At 44.8% G+C, this 20,338-nt stretch overlaps 1 non-coding gene across 1 annotated transcript; it reads right to left on the bottom strand.

Moving 5' to 3' along the window:
- Positions 1-433: 433 nt before the first annotated feature.
- Trnap-cgg lies at positions 434-517 on the bottom strand. The gene has a single exon. It is a non-coding gene; the product is annotated as a tRNA-Pro (tRNA).
- Positions 518-20,338: the final 19,821 nt, after the last annotated feature.

Below are 20,338 nucleotides of genomic sequence, written 5' to 3'. Positions count from 1 at the left end.
CGAACACTTGCACGAAGAACTAGACAATGCTAATGGCAGTGACTGTACAATTACAGGGACGAATCACGAGTCGGCACACACAGCCAACGCATAAGCGATCGCCGGCCAAATACACGTCGTCCGGCAACACGACCGACCGACGACCAACCAAAGTCGTCGCCACTCCAATCACGTGTGTCGGCAACCGTCGGGCGTGTCATAGCGCCCCCAATGAACTTGTGCCGCGTGCCACCTCAAACACTGCCAGGTCCGAACTAACTGCTGGTACGTTCCAACTGACTGGTCGGCACACGACGACTGGAAAGAAATAGCAGTCCAGCAAAGATAATAAGGCAGGGTTCAGAATGGCTCTGAGCACTATGGGGCTTAATATCTGAGGTCATCGAACTTAGAACTACTGAAACCTAACGAACTTAAGGACATCACACATTCATGCCCGAGGCAGGATTCGAACCTGCGACCGTAGCGGTCACTCGGTTCCGGACTCGAGCGCCTAGAACCGCTCGGCCACCCCGGCCGGCAATACGGCAGGGCTTATATCGATAAACGCTGTTGCTGCCGCTCACGGGCAGGCAAAGCAGCAACTCAGTGACACAAGTAATTGAAACTAACATAACGAGGTGGCAGTACGGCAAAAACAGGATGCTAAATAAGAGATGGCACGAACACGAGCCACGCACGGCTCACTTGCTAAATGTCTACGGAGACCTGGTAATGAAGAAAAGCACGGTGAGCCGATGGGCGAGGCTTCTGTCATCATCGCAACAATGTTGCGCAAACCTGTTCGATCTCCCGCGAGCCGGCCGGCTGTTCGCGGCTGTAGCAGTGTTGGAACGTGCGGACACTCTCATTCGTGGTGATCGACGGATCGCAATCAAACATCTCGCTGCTCAACTGGACGTCTCTGTTGGTATTGCTGACATGCCAGTCCACCAGTTGGGGTACTCAAAGGCGTGTGCCTGCTGGGTTACTAGGCGCCTAACGGAAGACCATAAAGGGCAATGAAGGACCACTTGGGCGGAAATGCTTGCGCGTTACGAGGCTGATCGTGACAAGTTTTTGTCTAACATCGTCGTAGGCATTGACACCTGGGTTCATCACTTCGAACTGGAAACAAAATGGCAATCCATGGAGCGGCGCCACAATACCTCAGAAGTTCAGAGCCGCACCCTCTGCAGGTAAAGTCATGGCGATGGTCTTCTGGGACTCTGAATGGGTTATTCTGTTTGATGTCCTCCCTGTAATGTCACTTCCTCGGATGAGAAATAAAAATCAAAAATTAGCTCCCAATACCCCAAAGATTTCCACCCAAGTCCCAAATTCCCAGAAAAGTGAATAAGCGAACGAGGTTCCATTTATCACTATTATTAGGACAATAACAAGTAATTAAGTCAGGAATCTAAGACTTGACAATTTAGCAGTCTACGAAAGAAAGATTAAATTTCAGTAAAATTAAAATCAAAATCATAATAAATTGCAAAATTAGCATAAATTAACATTCGCAAAGTAGAACCAACGATCCCAAAGAATACTCCGTGTGAGTACTCTTTGGGAATCGTGAGTAATGACTAAGTATAATTCAGTGCATTGTCACTACGTTACGAGAGTTAGCCGAAGCAGGTCATATATTTGAATGCTCGTACATGAGGCGCGCTTGGATTGTTTTTGACACTGAATATTTGCGATCTATTATGACGCAGTAATACGATCTTCTGACTTCAAATATCACGGCATTAGAATTCGAACAGAGGACTTTTACCTACTATAATAAAGCGAACTTTTAACTAGATAATTGATCTAAACATTACTTAGACAGTGATTTAGGCAACCAACACTGATAGACAATTTTCATTCATAATAGCCAGTGGTTTATGGAACTTCAGTGATAGGTCCGAAGCATATAATTTAAATGCCCCCAACACCTAGGAAAGTTTTCTTCTCAAGGCTCGGTTAGGAAGTAACTGAGATTGTGCAATAAAACACCCTCTGGTGCCAAGTCGTGCATTTGTGATTTAAAATTCTATCAAATTATTGGCATGAAACTCCCGAGTAATAATTGCGCGCAGCGATAATAGTTGACTGTAGCGCTCGGCGCTTGTGTAGAATCTTTGACTCAAATAAAATGCCCACTGTTACGATTTCTTAGATACTTGAAATTACGACCAGCTTGTAGGGAATTTGTTGTGGACGTGACTGTATTGGTTTCATCATTAATATTTCATCATTAATCAGTTAAACATCGATTGCGAACTATTAATTACGATTCTTGGTGAAGTAAATATCTCACGCACGTCGACATTTCGGTTCAGCACTGTTATTTTGTGTAACGTCGTCTTCGTAACTTGATAACGATCGCAACACTCTACCGACTGTCGCCGAGTTTTAGCCGAGGCCAAGTACAAATCAAACCAAATCATCAAAAAGAAGAGGCGTTACATCCCTCATGATGCAGCGATCAACTCTGAAGTGTGCTGTGCCACCCTCAGGAAACTGAAGTAACTGTTTCAGTGTGTTTTTCATAAAAATGCAAGGGAAGGTCTCCTTGCCCATGACAACGCAAGGTCTCACACGAGTCTGCGCACCCGAGATGGCCTCACAAAACTACATCGGGTTGTTCTTCCTCAACCACCCTACAGCCCACATCTCTCAACGTTCAGCTTCCATCTCTTTGGCCCAATGAAGGGTGATGCACTTCGCTGGAAGCAGTACGTGAATAATGGGTAGGTTACTGGTGCAGCAAGACGTCGATCAGTAGCGTGGTACTATGCGGACACATTGGCCCTCCCAGTAAGTTGGCGTAAAGCCGTCGCATTGAACGGAGATTACGAGGGTCACTCCAAAGGAAATGCACACTATTTTTGTAAAAATACAGATTTCATTCTGCATGTGTGAAAGTTTTACAGCGTGTAGATACATCCTTCCCACTTGTTTTCAAACTTAGTTCAACCTGTTCCCGTGAGTGGCGCCGTCACAGCATGTCTTCAAGATGGCTGCTACACTTGACGTTCGTCAGAAGCAACGTGCTGTCATAGAATTCCTGTGCTGTGAAAACGAGACAGTGGGAAACATTCACAAGAGGTTGAAAAAGGTGTATGGAGACGCTGCTGTTGATCGCAGTACAGTTAGTCGGTGGGCAAGCAGGTTACGTGATGAAAGCGGGCACGGCAATATTGAGGATTGTCCTCTCAGCGGCAGGCCTCGTACTGCACACACTCCAGGCAATGTGCAACGAGTTAATGAATTGATGACTGCTGACAGACGCATCACAGTGAACGAATTGTCACGCTACGTTGGGATAGGGGAAGGAAGTGTTTGCAGAATACTGAAAGTGTTGGCGTTAAAAAAGGTTTGTGCCAGTTGGGTCCCCAGGATTTTGACAGTGGCGCACAAAGAAACAAGGAAAACGGTATGAAGCGAACTTCTGGAACAGTACGAGAATGGTGGAGATGAAGTTCTTGGAAGAATTGTGACATGTGATGAACATGGCTCCATCATTTTTCACCAGAGAGGGAGAGGTAATCAATGGAGTGGCATCATGCAAATTCACCAAAGAAAAAAAAATTCAAAACCACACCTTCTGTTGGAAAAGTTACGGCTACGGTGTTTTTCGATTCCGAAGAACTCTTGCTTGTGGACATGGTGCCAAGTGGAACCACCATAAATTCTGATGCATATGTGACGACACTGGAGAAACTTCAAGCTCGACTGAGTCGTGTTCGACCACATCGGCAAAAGCAGGATGTTTTGCTGTTGCACGACAATGCACGGCCACATGTCAGTCAAAAACCATGGAAGCGATCACAAAACTCGGATAGACAACACTGAAACAACCGCCTTACAATCCTGACCTGGCTCCATGTGACTATCATCTCATTGGGAAACTGAAAGACTCTCTTCGTGGAACAAGGTTTGAAGATGATGACTCCCTTGTGCACGCTGCCAAACAGTGGCTCCAACAGGTTGATCCAGAATTTTACCGTGCGGGTATACAGGCGCTGGTTCCAAGATGGCGTAAGGCAGTTGAGAGGGATGGAAATTATGTGGAGAAATGAAAATATTGTTCCTAAAGGATGTATCTACACACTGTAAAACTTTCAAACATGTAGAATAAAATATGGATTAAAAAAAATAGTGTGCATTTATTTTGGAGTGACCCTCGTACGTCGAAAGACTAGGATTTGTAGCTAAAAGATTGGGGAATAATATGGTGCACTGGAACCCTTAATAAAACCAACCTGGCGTCAGAGAAAGTGTTGCACTGCTTACTGAACGCATTAGTATCTTCCTGCAAATGGAACGTATTAGATGTCTCAATGAGACAGGGCTAGCTGGTAACTACAGTAAACGCAAAAGACACTACTGAAGCAGACAGGCAAACTATTTAAGAAGCAGTTTCGAAAACAGAACAGGTGACACTTTCTTTGGCGGAAAAAAACAAGAAAGAAAGGGTAAAATATTTGGGACGAAGAGAGATAGCAAGCAGTGAAAGCAAAAGGACAAACATATAACATATACCTCAAATCACACGCTCAAGAACATTAATCGCGAGAAGAAATGTAGCTGACAATATAACTAGGAAAAGGAACAGTATTCATGGGAACGTTTCGTGAACGAAATTGGAAATGACATTCTTGGACGACCAGTCAGAACAGGTGACAGTTTCTTTGGGGGAAAAAAAAGAAAGAAAGGCTAAAATGCCGCGCGGGATTAGCCGAGCTGTCTGGGGCGCTGCAGTCATGGACTGTGCGGCTGGTCCTGGCGGAGGTTCGAGTCCTCCCTCGGGCATGGGTGTGTGTGTTTGTCCTTAGGATAATTTAGGTTAAGTAGTGTGTAAGCTTAGGGACTGATGACCTTAGCAGTTAAGTCCCATAAGATTTCACACACATTTGAACATTCTGATAGGCTAAAATATTTGGGACGAAGAGAGAGAGCAAGCAGTGAAAGCAAAACAATAAACATATAAAATTTACCTCAAATCAGACGCTCAAGAACATAAATCGCTGTAAGAAATGTAGCTAAAAATATAACTAGGAAAAGGAACAGGAATCATGGGAACGTTTTGTGAACGAAATTGGAAAGGACGTTCATGAACGACAGTCAATAGCATGCAAATTAATGGCACAGGAACCTAAAAGAGAAAGGTACAGACAAAATAAATATAATAACTCTAGAACGATGGAAACAGCATTATGAAAATCTCTGTGTTGAACTTTTAGCAGTGGAGAAATAATGCGGAAACTACCCAGTCAACAGAAATTGGAACTTAGGTGAAGTGAATTACATAGATTTAACAATGAAAAAATATTTAATGTTAAACTTCACAAGCAAATAAAATTAGCATGCGTGACAATACACCCCAGAAACGGAATTGGTCTCTTATTATTGTTATTTTGAGTCCATAAGATTTTTTTTTAGAGAAATTAGGTGGCTGATTGTTTTTCTTATGTCACTCCACTTTTGCAATTCGCCCGCTACAGCACTTGTAATCACATGACCACGCATACTTTATCTGCATGCAATTCGTACTGCTCAGTCCCGATCGGTCTACCCGACGGGAGGCCCTCGTCACACGACATCGTCATCAGTCCTTAGTCTCTTTCCACACTCATTATTGTCAACAATGCTCTATTTCGCAAGATTCGTTCCTTATCTACCTCTCGATAGTATGACAATTTCAGTTCACTCTCGATGCCACCGTTCAACGAATTTCGCATCACAGTTGCGTGTGGAAGAATCACGCTCAAGCATGTTCAATACACCACACTGACTCTTAGCTCATATTTTTCTCTGGGAGGAGTATTCGCGGCTTGAGTACTGTCGTTACCAATAAGCATTATTGCGATTTTGCCGTTGATTGATGTCGTCATTGAGTGCCAGCTTACGGGCATTAAAAATGATTAACATAGGCAATGTATTCCTTAACATTTAGGGTCAAAATTATACACGTAGTAGGGTAACTAATGTTGGGAATGAAATTGTTAGCCGGCCGCGGTGGCCATGCGGTTCTGGGCGCGTCAGTCCGGAACCGCGCGACTGCTACGGTCGCAGGTTCGAATCCTGCCTCGGGCGTGGATGTGTGTGATGTCCTTAGGTTAGTTAGGTTTAACTAGTTGTAAGTTCTAGGGGACTGATGACCTAAGATGTTAAGTCCCATAGTGCTCAGAGCCATTTGAACCATTTTTTGAAATTGTTAGGTTGCTGTTTACGTAAAAAGACTTAACTTTTGCAGCAACAATTTAAGCTCGTAGCAGCTCTTCAAAGTAGTTACTGCCACACACTTTTAAATATCACTCTTCTCTGTCATATATTGAGACAAGCTACCATTCAGATCCTCTTCAGTTTTCAGCGCTGTTTCATATAGCAACGGCGTCATACAACCCCACAACGAAATCTGACCGTGGACCGGTCACAAATGGTAGTGTATTTATTTTTAAGGTGCTTTCAGCAATGTCATTTTTGATATTTCAAATTAATTATCGAAGGAAAGGCGATCGCGGCACTTAATAACAGGCTATTTGAACGCCGCTAAGCCGGCCGAAGTGGCCGTGCGGTTAAAGGCGCTGCAGTCTGGAACCGCAAGACCGCTACGGTCGCATGTTCGAATCCTGCCTCGGGCATGGATGTGTGTGATGTCCTTAGATTAGTTAGGTTTAAGCAGTTCTAAGTTCTAGGGGACTAATGACCTCAGCAGTTGAGTCCCATAGTGCTCAGAGCCATTTGAACCATTCTGAACGCCGCTAAAATTTTTATGTTATGTGAATTCCATCTTTTTACACGTATAATACATTTATGACTACAGTGCAATATTGCTAATTACTTGCTGATTCCACTGGCACAGTACAATCATTCCGAAATTGTATTTCAGGATTCCTGTAAGAAGTCCATATTACAAATATTGAAGTAGGTTTGACTGATTACCAGGTATTTTGCTATCGTGAACTGAGGAAGGATACCAAAGATAAACCTTAGTAAGATAGCAGTTTTCATGGGAGGACAACTCAGTTAGCTAATTCCAAAACTGTATTTCATTTGAAGAAATGAAGTTATTGCATAATATTCACATTCAGTTATATCACTGTCTTGAAAAGTACCATCTGGAGGACAAAATTTGATGATATTACTAAAATATGAATCGGAATATTAGATCCTCCATAACTTCGAAAATAATATAGACTCGCAGAATCTCAGAGTAGTTTTAGCATCAGCAGGAAGATTCCTTCAAGAAATGACACTTCATACATACATTTTGCAGTCCTTTAGAGTTTCGTAAGAAATTCACTTATTTCATTTCTTTGAGATGGCAGACGCTTTTCAGGATATAGCAGTGGACTCAAATAAGGGCTAACATATTAACATTCATTTAAACAAATTGGTACACAAAAGAAAAATTCTCGTAAGTTAATTCTAATATAATAAAAGAAAGAGCAGGTAGTATATTTATGTTATTATACATATTTTTATACTTCGTTTTGTGGTATCATATCCCTTAAACCCTCCCGCCGGAGGAGTTTCTAATTTTTCGTGATGTCCAGCCGAATGTAGATCGGCAGCAGCGTACAAAAAATCTCTCATGTTAGACATGCGAAACCTCGATCAGTTATTTACAAAATAAACGCTGAGCTATGAAGACATGTCTTGATAATCAAAATATCCACGGGTATGCTGCCGGTCTGTAGTGTCCAACGGGCACAATATTTCGGCGATCATACATGTCGCCATCATCAGGTGAACGGGCGGACTGAGCTCCTGTGAACGTACCGGCACGGAGATCCGTACGCTATGGCTGCTCAGAGGGAACTGGGTTCGGTCGCGGCGGCGGCCGATTTAAATACCCTCCGCCCGCGGCGCGTTCCCTCCGCCGTCCGCGCCCCGCGCCACGGTCGCGCGGTGGAACAGATTGCGACGGCGTCTGAGATGACGTCGGTGTGATGGCTATGTCCGCCGTGGTCGTCACAACTATACGTTTGCTCGATTTACTCTTGATTAACCCGATCGCTGGTTCCCAAGCCTTGCTAAGATTATAGCCTCAGTCACGGTTTATGAGGTCGTCATTGGTGCGAATTTCGATGGCCTCTCTAACAACGCTGTCCCAGTATCTCGACGTCTGTACCAGAATCCTCGTGCGGTCATACTCCATGGCGTGATTTTCCGACAAACAATGTTCAGCGACCGCCGACTTGCTCGGATACATCAGTCGAGTGTGCCTCTGGTGTTCACGGCATCGATCCTCGACGGTACGCATCGTCTGACCAATATACGACTTGCCACATTGACACGGAATCTGGTACACGCCGGCCTTCCTCAAACCGAGGTCATCTTTGGCGCTCCCCACCAGTGCACGAGTTTTATTTGGAGGACAAAACACAGTTCCGACCCGGTGTTTCTTCAGAATGCGGGCGATTTTCCCCGAGAGTGCGCCTGTGTATGGAATAAATGCAGTGCCTACCTTCTCCCTCGTAACTTCATCCATCTCAACAGGTTGTGCTGCAGTGGTTGGGCGGAGAGCACGTTGAATCTGCCACTCTGAGTACCCATTTTTTCGAAATACAGTTCTCAGATGTTCCAATTCCTGGGGTAGACTCTCTGCGTCAGAGATAGTGCGCGCCCTATGTACTAAAGTTTTAAGTACCCCATTCCTCTGTGAAGGGTGGTGGCAGCTGTCTGCGTGCAAATACAGATCAGTGTGCGTAGTCTTCCGATACACCCCATGACCTAGGGTGCCGTCAGCCCTTCTCTTGACCAAGACGTCAAGGAAAGGTAATTTACCCTCCGTTTCAGTCTCCATAGTGAATTTGATGTTGGGGTGTATGGAGTTTAGATGTGTAAGGAAGTCAAGGAGTTTATCCATACCATGTGGCCAGATGACGAACGTGTCGTCCACGTAACGGAAAAAGCAAGTAGGTTTCCATACGGATGACGACAGGGCTTCCTCCTCGAAGTTCTCCATGTACAAATTCGCTACCACCGGTGAGAGTGGGCTACCCATGGCGACTCCCTCCGTTTGTTCGTAGTATTCTCCATTAAAAAGAAAATACGTGGAAGTCAAGACATGCCTAAAAAGTTCAGTGGTCTTCTCGTCAAACTTCTGACTAATCAATTCTAGTGACTCTCGCAGGGGTACCCTCGTAAACAAGGAAACGACGTCAAAACTCACCATGATATCTGACTCATCCAACCTGAAGCTATCAAGGCGTTTAACAAAATCCACGGAATTACGGATGTGATGAGGGCATTTACCCACATAAGGACTTAATATTCCCGTCAGGTATTTGGCCAACAAATATGTAGGTGCCCTGATGTTGCTGACAATGGGGCGTAATGGTGCCCCCTCTTTGTGAACATTCGGGAGTCCATATAATGTAGGCGGTACCGGACTTTGGGGTAACAATTTCTTAGCGTCACCTTCCGGTAAATCTGCGTCCTTGAGAAGCGCCCTCGTCTTGTTCTCCACCTTCTTTGTAGGGTCAACGCTGATCTTCCGGTAGGAATCGTCATTTAGCAGGCTCTGCATCTTATCAGTGTAGTCCTTATGGGAGACAACAACTGTAGCATTGCCTTTGTCAGCCGGTAAGACGACAATTTCAGAGCGCTCCCTCACATCACGAATGGCCGCCCTCTCTTTACTGCTGATATTTGCCTTCATCGGCTTGGATTTCGTCAACGCACGACAAGTTTCACGACGCATTTCCTCGGCTGATTCTGGCGGAAGTCGAGCTGCAACCCGTTCAACAGCAGTAACAATTTCTGCGACCGGAGTGAACCTGGGGGTGGGAGCGAAGTTGAGACCTTTCTGCAAAACCGAGACCGCATCATCACTCAACACCATGCCACTCAAATTGATGACAGTCTTGCACGGAACCTGCAGGGATGGTTTGTCAAGGAGACGTGAGAACTTAGCTGTTTGACGTCCCGTAGCCTTCTTATGGGCGGAATCAGCTGACACCCAGGTGACACCATCAATCCAATCCCAGGAACAAGAAGTGAACTTACTAGCCAGTTGCAAATGTAGTTTGAGTAATTCCTGTGAGATAAACTCAAGGCTCCAGCGGGTGAATTGCACTCTCTCACATACCAATGCGAGGCTGGCTCGTTTCTTGATTCTCTTAGCTGCTGCAGAATCGATGTGATGCATAACCTTAGCAAAATTTGGAACAACATTGGTACGTCACTAGAATTGATTAGTCAGCAGTTTGACGAGAAGACCACTGAACTTTTTAGGCATGTCTTGACTTCCACGTATTTTCTTTTTATTGGAGAATACTACGAACAAACGGAGGGAGTCGCCATGGGTAGCCCACTCTCACCGGTGGTAGCGAATTTGTACATGGAGAACTTCGAGGAGGAAGCCCTGTCGTCATCCGTATGGAAACCTACTTGCTTTTTCCGTTACGTGGACGACACGTTCGTCATCTGGCCACATGGTATGGATAAACTCCTTGACTTCCTTACACATCTAAACTCCATACACCCCAACATCAAATTCACTATGGAGACTGAAACGGAGGGTAAATTACCTTTCCTTGACGTCTTGGTCAAGAGAAGGGCTGACGGCACCCTAGGTCATGGGGTGTATCGGAAGACTACGCACACTGATCTGTATTTGCACGCAGACAGCTGCCACCACCCTTCACAGAGGAATGGGGTACTTAAAACTCTAGTACATAGGGCGCGCACTATCTCTGACGCAGAGAGTCTACCCCAGGAATTGGAACATCTGAGAACTGTATTTCGAAAAAATGGGTACTCAGAGTGGCAGATTCAACGTGCTCTCCGCCCAACCACTGCAGCACAACCTGTTGAGATGGATGAAGTTACGAGGGAGAAGGTAGGCACTGCATTTATTCCATACACAGGCGCACTCTCGGGGAAAATCGCCCGCATTCTGAAGAAACACCGGGTCGGAACTGTGTTTTGTCCTCCAAATAAAACTCGTGCACTGGTGGGGAGCGCCAAAGATGACCTCGGTTTGAGGAAGGCCGGCGTGTACCAGATTCCGTGTCAATGTGGCAAGTCGTATATTGGTCAGACGATGCGTACCGTCGAGGATCGATGCCGTGAACACCAGAGGCACACTCGACTGATGTATCCGAACAAGTCGGCGGTCGCTGAACATTGTTTGTCGGAAAATCACGCCATGGAGTATGACCGCACGAGGATTCTGGTACAGACGTCGAGATACTGGGACAGCGTTGTTAGAGAGGCCATCGAAATTCGCACCAATGACGACCTCATAAACCGTGACTGAGGCTATAATCTTAGCAAGGCTTGGGAACCAGCGATCGGGTTAATCAAGAGTAAATCGAGCAAACGTATAGTTGTGACGACCACGGCGGACATAGCCATCACACCGACGTCATCTCAGACGCCGTCGCAATCTGTTCCACCGCGCGACCGTGGCGCGGGGCGCGGACGGCGGAGGGAGCGCGCCGCGGGCGGAGGGTATTTAAATCGGCCGCCGCCGCGACCGAACCCAGTTCCCTCTGAGGAGCCATAGCGTACAGATCTCCGTGCCGGCACGTTCACAGGAGCTCAGTCCGTCAGTTCACCTGATGATGGCGACATGTATGATCGCCGAAATATTGTGCCCGTTGGACACTATAGACCGGCAGCATACCCGTTGATATTTTGATGAAGACATGTCTTGTTTGTCACTATTTACATTTCACATTGTTACAGAACCTGGCAGCACAAAACTTCGGGACCAGAGACCTGGAGCGAGTGCAACCATCATATTTATCACATTACATTTATGAAACCTGCAAATTGGATCTGTGGAGTACTGGTGCTATACTGAATGGAGGTTTCAGACTTGGTGTAGGTAACACCATACGATATAAAAACTCAAACAGTTACGCATACATACATCGCAAGTATTGATTATTCAAAAACCCCTACCGCCTGACAATTGGCTCTTTATCTAAAAGTATTTTAAGGCCATGGAATATCTGCATAATTTCAAACCAAAAAGGCGAGATACTTAGGACATTACGTACCCCGATGTGGGATATAATGAAATAACCAGATGCATAAAAGAATTTTAATTTCTTTACCGGTTTTGGCCTTTAATGCCCTTCTTCAGAAAGTTACGTCTATCGCATTATTTGCGAATTTCAATAGTAAGGTGCATACAGCACAATGCCATGGTCCTAAAAAGTATATGCAGGAGCAAGAAGTAGTACAATACTGAGTTCATTAATACAATATGAGCTCTTAGTTGCCTACATGTAGTTCACAGTGTGTGAATCCCCCGATATGGGACTTTAACCACCACCACCTGCCGTTGACGACTCTAAAAGACTCCTTTTCATACTTGAACTCTGCGACTGTTCTGTGCTTTCGTCGCTCTCTAAAGCTGCTCCACTTCGGACAGACAGGTGAGGCTTGTGCGACCGCAAAGTCCTGTCTAATGCCTTTCCTGCGCGCTGTCGGGCAGACGGTGACTCTTCGGCGAACGCTAGCCTGCACGCGACAGGGGCGCACTCGGAGATGGCGACGTATGCGGAAAGCGTGATGCGCCGCGGCGTCTTGCCAGACTCAGGAGTATCCTCCGCCCTCAGCCCTATAAATATTCATCCGTCACCACAACGCTTATTCCGCCCTGCAACGAACGCTCTCTGCATACCTTACCGCCCAAATTCTCGGGAAATTCCTTCCCTGGCGCCGTCGCCGTATGCCAGAGATTCGTACATCGCACGCGGCGGCAGGATCACTGCGGCGGAGTTCTGATATTCTGGTTTCCCTCGGTTCATTACATTTTGTGCGGTAATGGGCAGTGCTGCAATATGCATTTCCTCTCTGATGAGCAACGCAGATGTTCCATTACCTAATAATGCTGTTACTGCCGGAGGAGCTTGGGAGTCTAAATGTAATAGTAAATTTTTTCGTAGTACTGGTAATATCCATGAACCAGTTCACGAAGTATGTGTGTCTCACGGCTGATGAAGGCAATCCAGGTACTCTGCAACGCTATTGGAGAGCGTGATTCTGCATAGTGTTCAGCTGCTAGCCATAAACTGCAGTTAATCAGCGAAGTCGAATTCTTTTTGACAAACAGAAGGTAAACGACGCCACACAGAGTGTAACGTGACCGATGCGAGAAGCGCTCAGGGAATTTGGGAGGGAATTTTGCCAGACCTAACGGAAAATAAAATTTTTGAAAACATTATCAGCGATCTTGTATAATCAAAAAACAGTCTTGATCGCAAATTTCTTTTAATCGGAGTGACCGTTTCAATCCTTAAGGATCATCTTCAGACGGCAGGTGGACTTCCATGGAGCAAGCAGCGCCGACCCACGACGCTGAACTGACTGCTGACTTTTTTTTAAAAAAATTTGTGAGCGCCAACAAGACACTCAGTCTGCACTTGATGTTTGTTGTGCGTCGTAAGTGTATTTCCGAGAGGACCGGTTCTTTTTTCTCTGCATCGCAATGCAACTGTTGACAGGAGAACGGAATTGATACCTTGGCGGAAGAAACATGTTATTGCTAAGGCTGTCGTCTGCCTGAAACATGACCCAGCAAGTGACATGGGAGAAGACTGCCTCTTCTGCTTTCTATGAAACATCGCGATATTTTAAGCAGGTATACAGAAATAAATGGGAGGAGAGTGGAAGAGCTGGATGTTAAAGTGGCCGGCCGGAGTGGCCGAGCGGTTCTAGGCGCTACAGTCTGGAACCGCGAAACCGCTACGGTCGCAGGTTCGAATCCTGCCTCGGGCATGGATGTGTGTGATGTCCTTTGGTTAGTTAGGTTTAAGTAGTTTTAAGTCTGGCCTCAGACGTTAAGTACCATAGTGCTCAGAGTCATTTGAACCATTTTTTATGTTAAAGTGGGTTGCTCTTAATAACATTTATTAGAACGAAGAACCTGACGCAGTAATTCTCTGGAGCCATATCCTAAGTTTCATACAACCAACACTGGCATTGCCCGAAGTGGCACAATTAAAAAGAAAACACAAGTTAAGGTTGTTGATCGCAGTGGCCAAATTTTTAAAAAAGTTTCTTCAGCACCTGATTAAAGAAAACTCTTCTTGAGGTCCTTCATTAGTGTCTGGCTGTTGCACATGGACACCGTGTTCTCTCTGATGTGGCCGCGTGGCAGAACCTCCACCACACTCGGCAAGATTTCCAAGTATGTCGCCCGAGGTAAGGTCATTCATTCGCTCTATCCCGTCCAAATGTATGCCGTGTCAGCTCGGCCCCTGAATAGTACTGCCCACAAAAAGTACGTTGGTGACTGCGTCACGGCACGCACTACGCCGCCAGACACTATGCCGCCAGAGCGTGTATAGGTGTGTGACGGAAGTAGACACTCTCATCGTTGGGCCCTACTAAAATAGGAGTACAATTACAGATTAAAATATCTCGTGAGAAATCTACGACTCCAAGAAGGGTCTGATGTTTGAAAAGTCATGGCGGAATGCCATCTCTTCCTGAAAGACTGTCTGCTGTTAATTTAGTGCAAGTTTCTCTACAGAGATATCGCCATTCACTTGTCCTACTTGCTCATATCAGTTTGGAAACTTCTCCGCTTCTCCCACAGATGACGTCATTATCAATGAATGATTGTGTTTGTTATTTTGGGACATGCTGAGCAACCACGGAAGTTAAGAATCAACTTGTAGTAAGAACTAGTTTCCTTATATGACTTTTTAAAATAGTTGTTTTGCAATTTACGTTTATATAAATAAACTGGAGTAGCGTGCGATCATAAATTTTCTGTCTTACACAATTTATAGACAAGGAAAATTCATCCGAAGGTGTTGATTGCTTATAGCAAATGTACCTCTTCATTTTCAACAAAATATGTGAGCTGCTGGATTCATTTATCTTGAAGGTACACTATATAAGAATGCCACAAAAGTATAACAACAGATGAAAACTTCTGGGAAGTTTTGAGTCAGATCTCGGACAACCAGCAGTTAAAGGTGTCCCAGAATATTCGGTATCACGGAATAAGATAAGAAAGGTAAAATTTAAGCTGACTTACAGGATCGATTAAAAGAGGTGGTGATATTATACATGTATCTTTGGTACTGAAATATAGTGTAGAATTACATCTTCTACCACAAATGATAAAATTTGCCTTACTATACACTGAAAAATATATTTTAACAAAATGTATTTGAAGACAGTAGAAGTAAAGAGCGATGATGCGGGCCACTGTAGCAGAGCGGTTCTAGGCGCCTCAGTCCGGAACCACGCTGCTGCTACGGTCGCAGGTTCGAATCCTGCCTCGGGCATGGATGTGTGTGATGTCCTTAGGTTAGATAGGTTTAAGTAGTTCTAAGTCTAGGGGACTGATGACTTCAGATGTTAAGTGCCATAGTGCTTAGAGGAATTTGAACAATTTTTTTTTGAGCGATGATGTCTGATTACATAAGCTCGTAGAACCAGTGAGAGAATTTCATTTGACTAACGTCATCGTGAGGTTATCAGTAGGAAATTATAGCACAACACAACGAAACGGAAGTATCTAAATCATCATTTAGAACAGAATATGCAAATAAATTTAAGTTATGACCTCAGGCCGCATCGTAGCCCGAAAAAAGCGCCGCACTTATGGGACAGTGATGATTATAAAAGTAATTGCTGTCCGTTTCACTCGCAGAAATTTAAGCTGCGCTCTTAGGTCCCACCCTGACCACGCACTGACTCATTGTACATCGTCAAATAATCTTTGCAAAAGGGAAAAACAGTAGTGCAGTTTTCTAAAGCACGCCACCCTTTCTGAAACGGCCCAAATAAAAATTAAAATTAAATGTGACTAATGCCCCATATAAGGCCAAAACGGAAAAAAATGATACAAACAAAATTAGTTTTGCATTCTACCGTTGTTCCTGTTTTAACCCCGCTCGCAGTGTGACAAAAGCGCATCATAAATACATCACCTGTGACTAATACTTTATCCATAAGAGTCACTCCCACAACTTTCAATTAACATTGCCAACTAATACAGAAAAAGCCCGCATCTCGTGGTCGTGCGGTAGCGTTCTCGCTTCCCACGCCCGGGTTCCCGGGTTCGATTCCCGGCGGGGTCAGGGATTTTCTCTGCCTCGTGATGGCTGGGTGTTGTGTGATGTCCTTAGGTTAGTTAGGGTTAAGTAGTTCTAAGTTCTAGGGGACTGATGACCATAGATGTTAAGTCCCATAGTGCTCAGAGCCATTTGAACTAACAGAGAAGTATGTGGCACATTTAATAGGGATAATTCACTACGAGAAACCCTTATGAAAGATAGGTGCTGCATTTGCGAATTCTAACGATCTTCAATTGCCCATTCCCTGATAACATAGAAATATATTTAGTAAATTTGGTAGCACACACCGTGTTCTCCAAACTTGGCACACGGTTTTCCGACATGCAATGAAGAGCCAAAGAAACTGGTATAGGCATATGTGTTCAAATACAAAGATATGTAAACAGGCAGAATGTGGCGCTGCGGTCGGCAACGCCTGTACAAAACAAGTGTCTGGCATAGTTGTTAGATCGATTCATTCAGTTGCAATGACAGGTTATCAAGATGTAAGTGACTCTGAACGTGGTGTTATAATCGGTGCATGAGCGTTGGGATACTGCATCTCCGAGGTAGCGATGAAGTGGAAATTTTTCCGTACGACCAGTTCACATGTGTAATTTCACACGTGTATCGTGAATATCAGGAATCCTGTAAAACATCACATCTCCGACATCGCTGCTGCCGGGAAAAGATCCTGTAAGAGCGGGACCAACGACGACTGAACAGAATCGTTCAACGTGACAGAAGTGCAACCCTTCCGCAAGTTGCTGCAGATTTCATCGCTGGGGCATCAGCAAGTGTCAGCGTGAGAACCATTCAACAAAACGACATCGGTATGGGCTTTCGCAGCTGAAAGCCCACTCGTGTACATTTGATGACTGCACGACACAAAGCTTTATGCCTCTGCTGGACCCGTCAACACCGACATTGGACTGTTTATGACTGGAAAAATGTTGCCTGGTCGGACGAGTTTCGTTTCAATTTGTATCGAGTGGATGGGCGTGTACTGGTATTGAGACTCCTGAATCCATGGACCCTGCACGTTAGCAGGGGACTGTTCCAGCTGGAGGAGGCTCTGTAATGGTGTGGGGCGTGTGCAGTTGAAGTGAATGAGACCCCTGATACTTCTAGATACGACTCTGACAGGTGACACTGAAATGTCCCCTAAGAAAAATTAATGAATTACTGTGCTGATAAACCTCTTACGTTATTTGCTTTTCAAACGGCTGAGCAAAACTGAACGTTCTCAGACATTACTCTCTTTACTTATTCTGATCAACACTAAACTGACACACAATATTTTTAGCGCAACGCAATCTGACTTTCAAAAATCCCTACAAAAGAATGGCCCTGACTAACATTAACCTATACGTTTCACAAATCACTTACCTCACAAAAATCTTGGTTACTCGAACTACTGCAATACAGTGAGCGCCACTACTGCCAGCTAAATAAAAGATTCAAACTACTGAAGGCACTAACTACTGATAGGCACAGTTAGCAAAAGAAAGATTTTGATAGAGAACAAAAAATGTATTTACCTTAATATTGTTCAAAAGTCATATTATATATAGCAGTTCATGATATCCAGTCTTACAAATGTACTGTCTCTGATGGACACACGTAAAGATCATCGGCTCTCAAATTTCCGCCATCTCTCTCCCCACATCCACCACTGCTGGCGGCTCACCTCCAACTGCGCAACGCTACGCGCTGTTAACAGCCAATTGCCCAACACTACAATGGCCAACAACAATGCAAACCAGCCACAGACTGCTCACAGCATAGCCAGTGATTTTCATACAGAGCGCTACGTGGCGTTACCAATAAGAAAACCTAAACAGCCTACTTACAACACGTGCATAAGCATCATGTCTGATCAACTGTATCCTTTCGTCCATTGTGCATTCCGACGGACTTGGACAATTCTAGCAGGACAACGCGACACCCACACGTCCAGAATTGCTACAGTGTGGCTTCAGAAACACTCTTCTGAGTTTAAAAACTTCCGCTGGCCACCAAATTCCCCAGACATGAGCATTATTGAGCACATCTGGGAAGCCTTGCAGCATGGTATTCAGAAGAGATCTCCATCCCCTTGTACTCTTATGGATTTATGGAGCGCCCTGCAGGATTCATGATGTCAGTTCACTCCAGCGCTACTTCAGACATTAGTCGAGTCCATGCCACGTCGTGTTGCGGCACTTCTGCGTGCTCGCTGGGACCCTACACGATATGAGGCAGTGTACCAGTTTCTTTGTCTCTTCAGTGCATAAAGAAATTTATCAGTGGGAACCTTTATGAGTCCAACGAAGAAGTTACGGCAGACGTGAATGGATATTTTAGCTACCCTTCAGAACCGGGTTCAAATTTCTGTAAAATGTTGCACAAATGGCTTTGGCCTAAAGATAACAACGTTGTAAAATAAAGGACAACACAGGCCATCACATAATAGGGGCTGCTTCCTTTTCAATTTAACCTGGTAATTGCTTACTCGTTATTTCGCACAATAAGCGGCATATTGTGCTGTGTCACTGGTGTAGCAGGAACCCATCAACAGGAAAGCAATTACAGTTACGCAGTCGGTTTCTCAAAACAATATACACAGACATTTTTCTTTTGCCGCTCCGACCGCAGGTGGTCAGCTGGGAGACGGTTTTTGCGACAGTGCACAGTGCAGTGGAGTAGTACAGGACAGTACAGTGGAGGTCCCCGCCGTGGACGCGCTCCACGCCATCGGGGTTCTTGCGGCAGGCGGGCGTCGACGTCGTTACTCTTCTTGCGGCCCGCGGCTCCCATTATCGCTTATTCCATTAGGGCAGCCGCGCCGGGCTATCCTGGCACCGTGCAACAGCCCATCTCCGCAGCCGAGCGCATTACACATCCGCGAAACCGTCGTCGCCGGGAGAGGAAAGAAAATTACACACACCCGCGTGTACACGTGGGTGCTGCAAGTGTGCTGCGACGGCTAATGTAGGCTAATTGTCGAGAGACAACCGTAACGATGCGGCGCATTAAGAGGTTCATCAAATTAATAAGTAAGAAGAAAACGTCCAGTATCTGCGTTCCTGGCTTTTTCAGTAATATGTATTACCTCTTACAGTTACTGTAAGTGGTCACATCACCTTAATTCCTTTCTTTGTCAAATATTACGGTATTTATTAATTCTAACTATTTTACTTCTCATATATTTTGCCTCACTTTCTTGGAATTGTTTCGACGATTGAAGTTGTCTGACCCCAGGGGTGTTAAATAAGTCCTCCGCATAAAACTTCATACCGTATATCTCGTTAATTATAACCAAAGAAATAAACGACTCAATAAGAATGACAATAATAAAAACCCGGGTAAATGCGAGGACGACTTGCGCACCGAGGGTCCCTGCCACAGAGGGTCTCTGCACAAACTTAATTACCTCTATAGGTAATTCACACACCCCAGGAATCGATAATCTCGCCTATTTTTGCCTGTTATCGATATCGATATCAAAGAAAACAGGTGTTGACAGATGTGAAATTACTGAACTATCAGTTTAATAAGCCACGGCTGCAAAATACTAACACGAATACTTTACAGACGAGTGGAAAAACTGGTAGAAGCCGACCTCGGGGAAAATCAGTTTGGATTCCGTAGAAATGTTGGAACACGTGAGGCAATACTGATCCTACGACTTATCTTAGAAAGTAGATTAAGGAAAGGCAAACCTACGTTTCTAGCATTTGTAGACTTGGAGAAAACTTTTAACAATGTTGACTGGAATACTCACTTTCAAAATCGGAAGGTGGCAGGGGTAAAATACAGGGAGCGAAAGGCTATTTACAATTTGTACAGAAACCAGTTGGCAGTTATATGAGTCGAGCGGCATGAAAGGGAAGCAGTGGTTGGGAAGGTAGTGAGACAGGGTTGTAGCCTCTCTCCGATGTTATTCAATCTGTATATTGAGCAAGCAGTAAAGGAAACAAAAGAAAAATTCGGACTAGGTATTAAAATCCATGGAGAAGAAATAAAAACTTCGAGGTTCGCCGATGACATTGTAATTCTGTCAGAGACAGCAAAGGACTTGGAACAGCAGTTGAACGGAATGGACAGTGTCTTGAAAGGAGGATATAAGATTAACATCAACAAAAGCAAAATGAGGATAATGTAATGTAGTCGAATTAAATCAGGGGTTGCTGAGGGAATTAGATTAGGAAATGAGACACTTGAAGTAGTAAAGGAGTTTTGCTATTTGGGGAGCAAAATAACTGATGATGGTCGAAGTAGAGAGGATATAAAATGTGGACTAGCAATGGCAAGGAAAGCGTTTTTGAAGAAGAGAAATT

Source organism: Schistocerca americana, chromosome 5 (assembly GCF_021461395.2).
Source record: "Schistocerca americana isolate TAMUIC-IGC-003095 chromosome 5, iqSchAmer2.1, whole genome shotgun sequence".
NCBI classification, from domain to species: Eukaryota; Metazoa; Arthropoda; class Insecta; order Orthoptera; family Acrididae; genus Schistocerca; species Schistocerca americana.
Note: the sequence above shows the minus strand (reverse complement) of the source record. Positions and strands in the feature narration are given on the sequence as shown.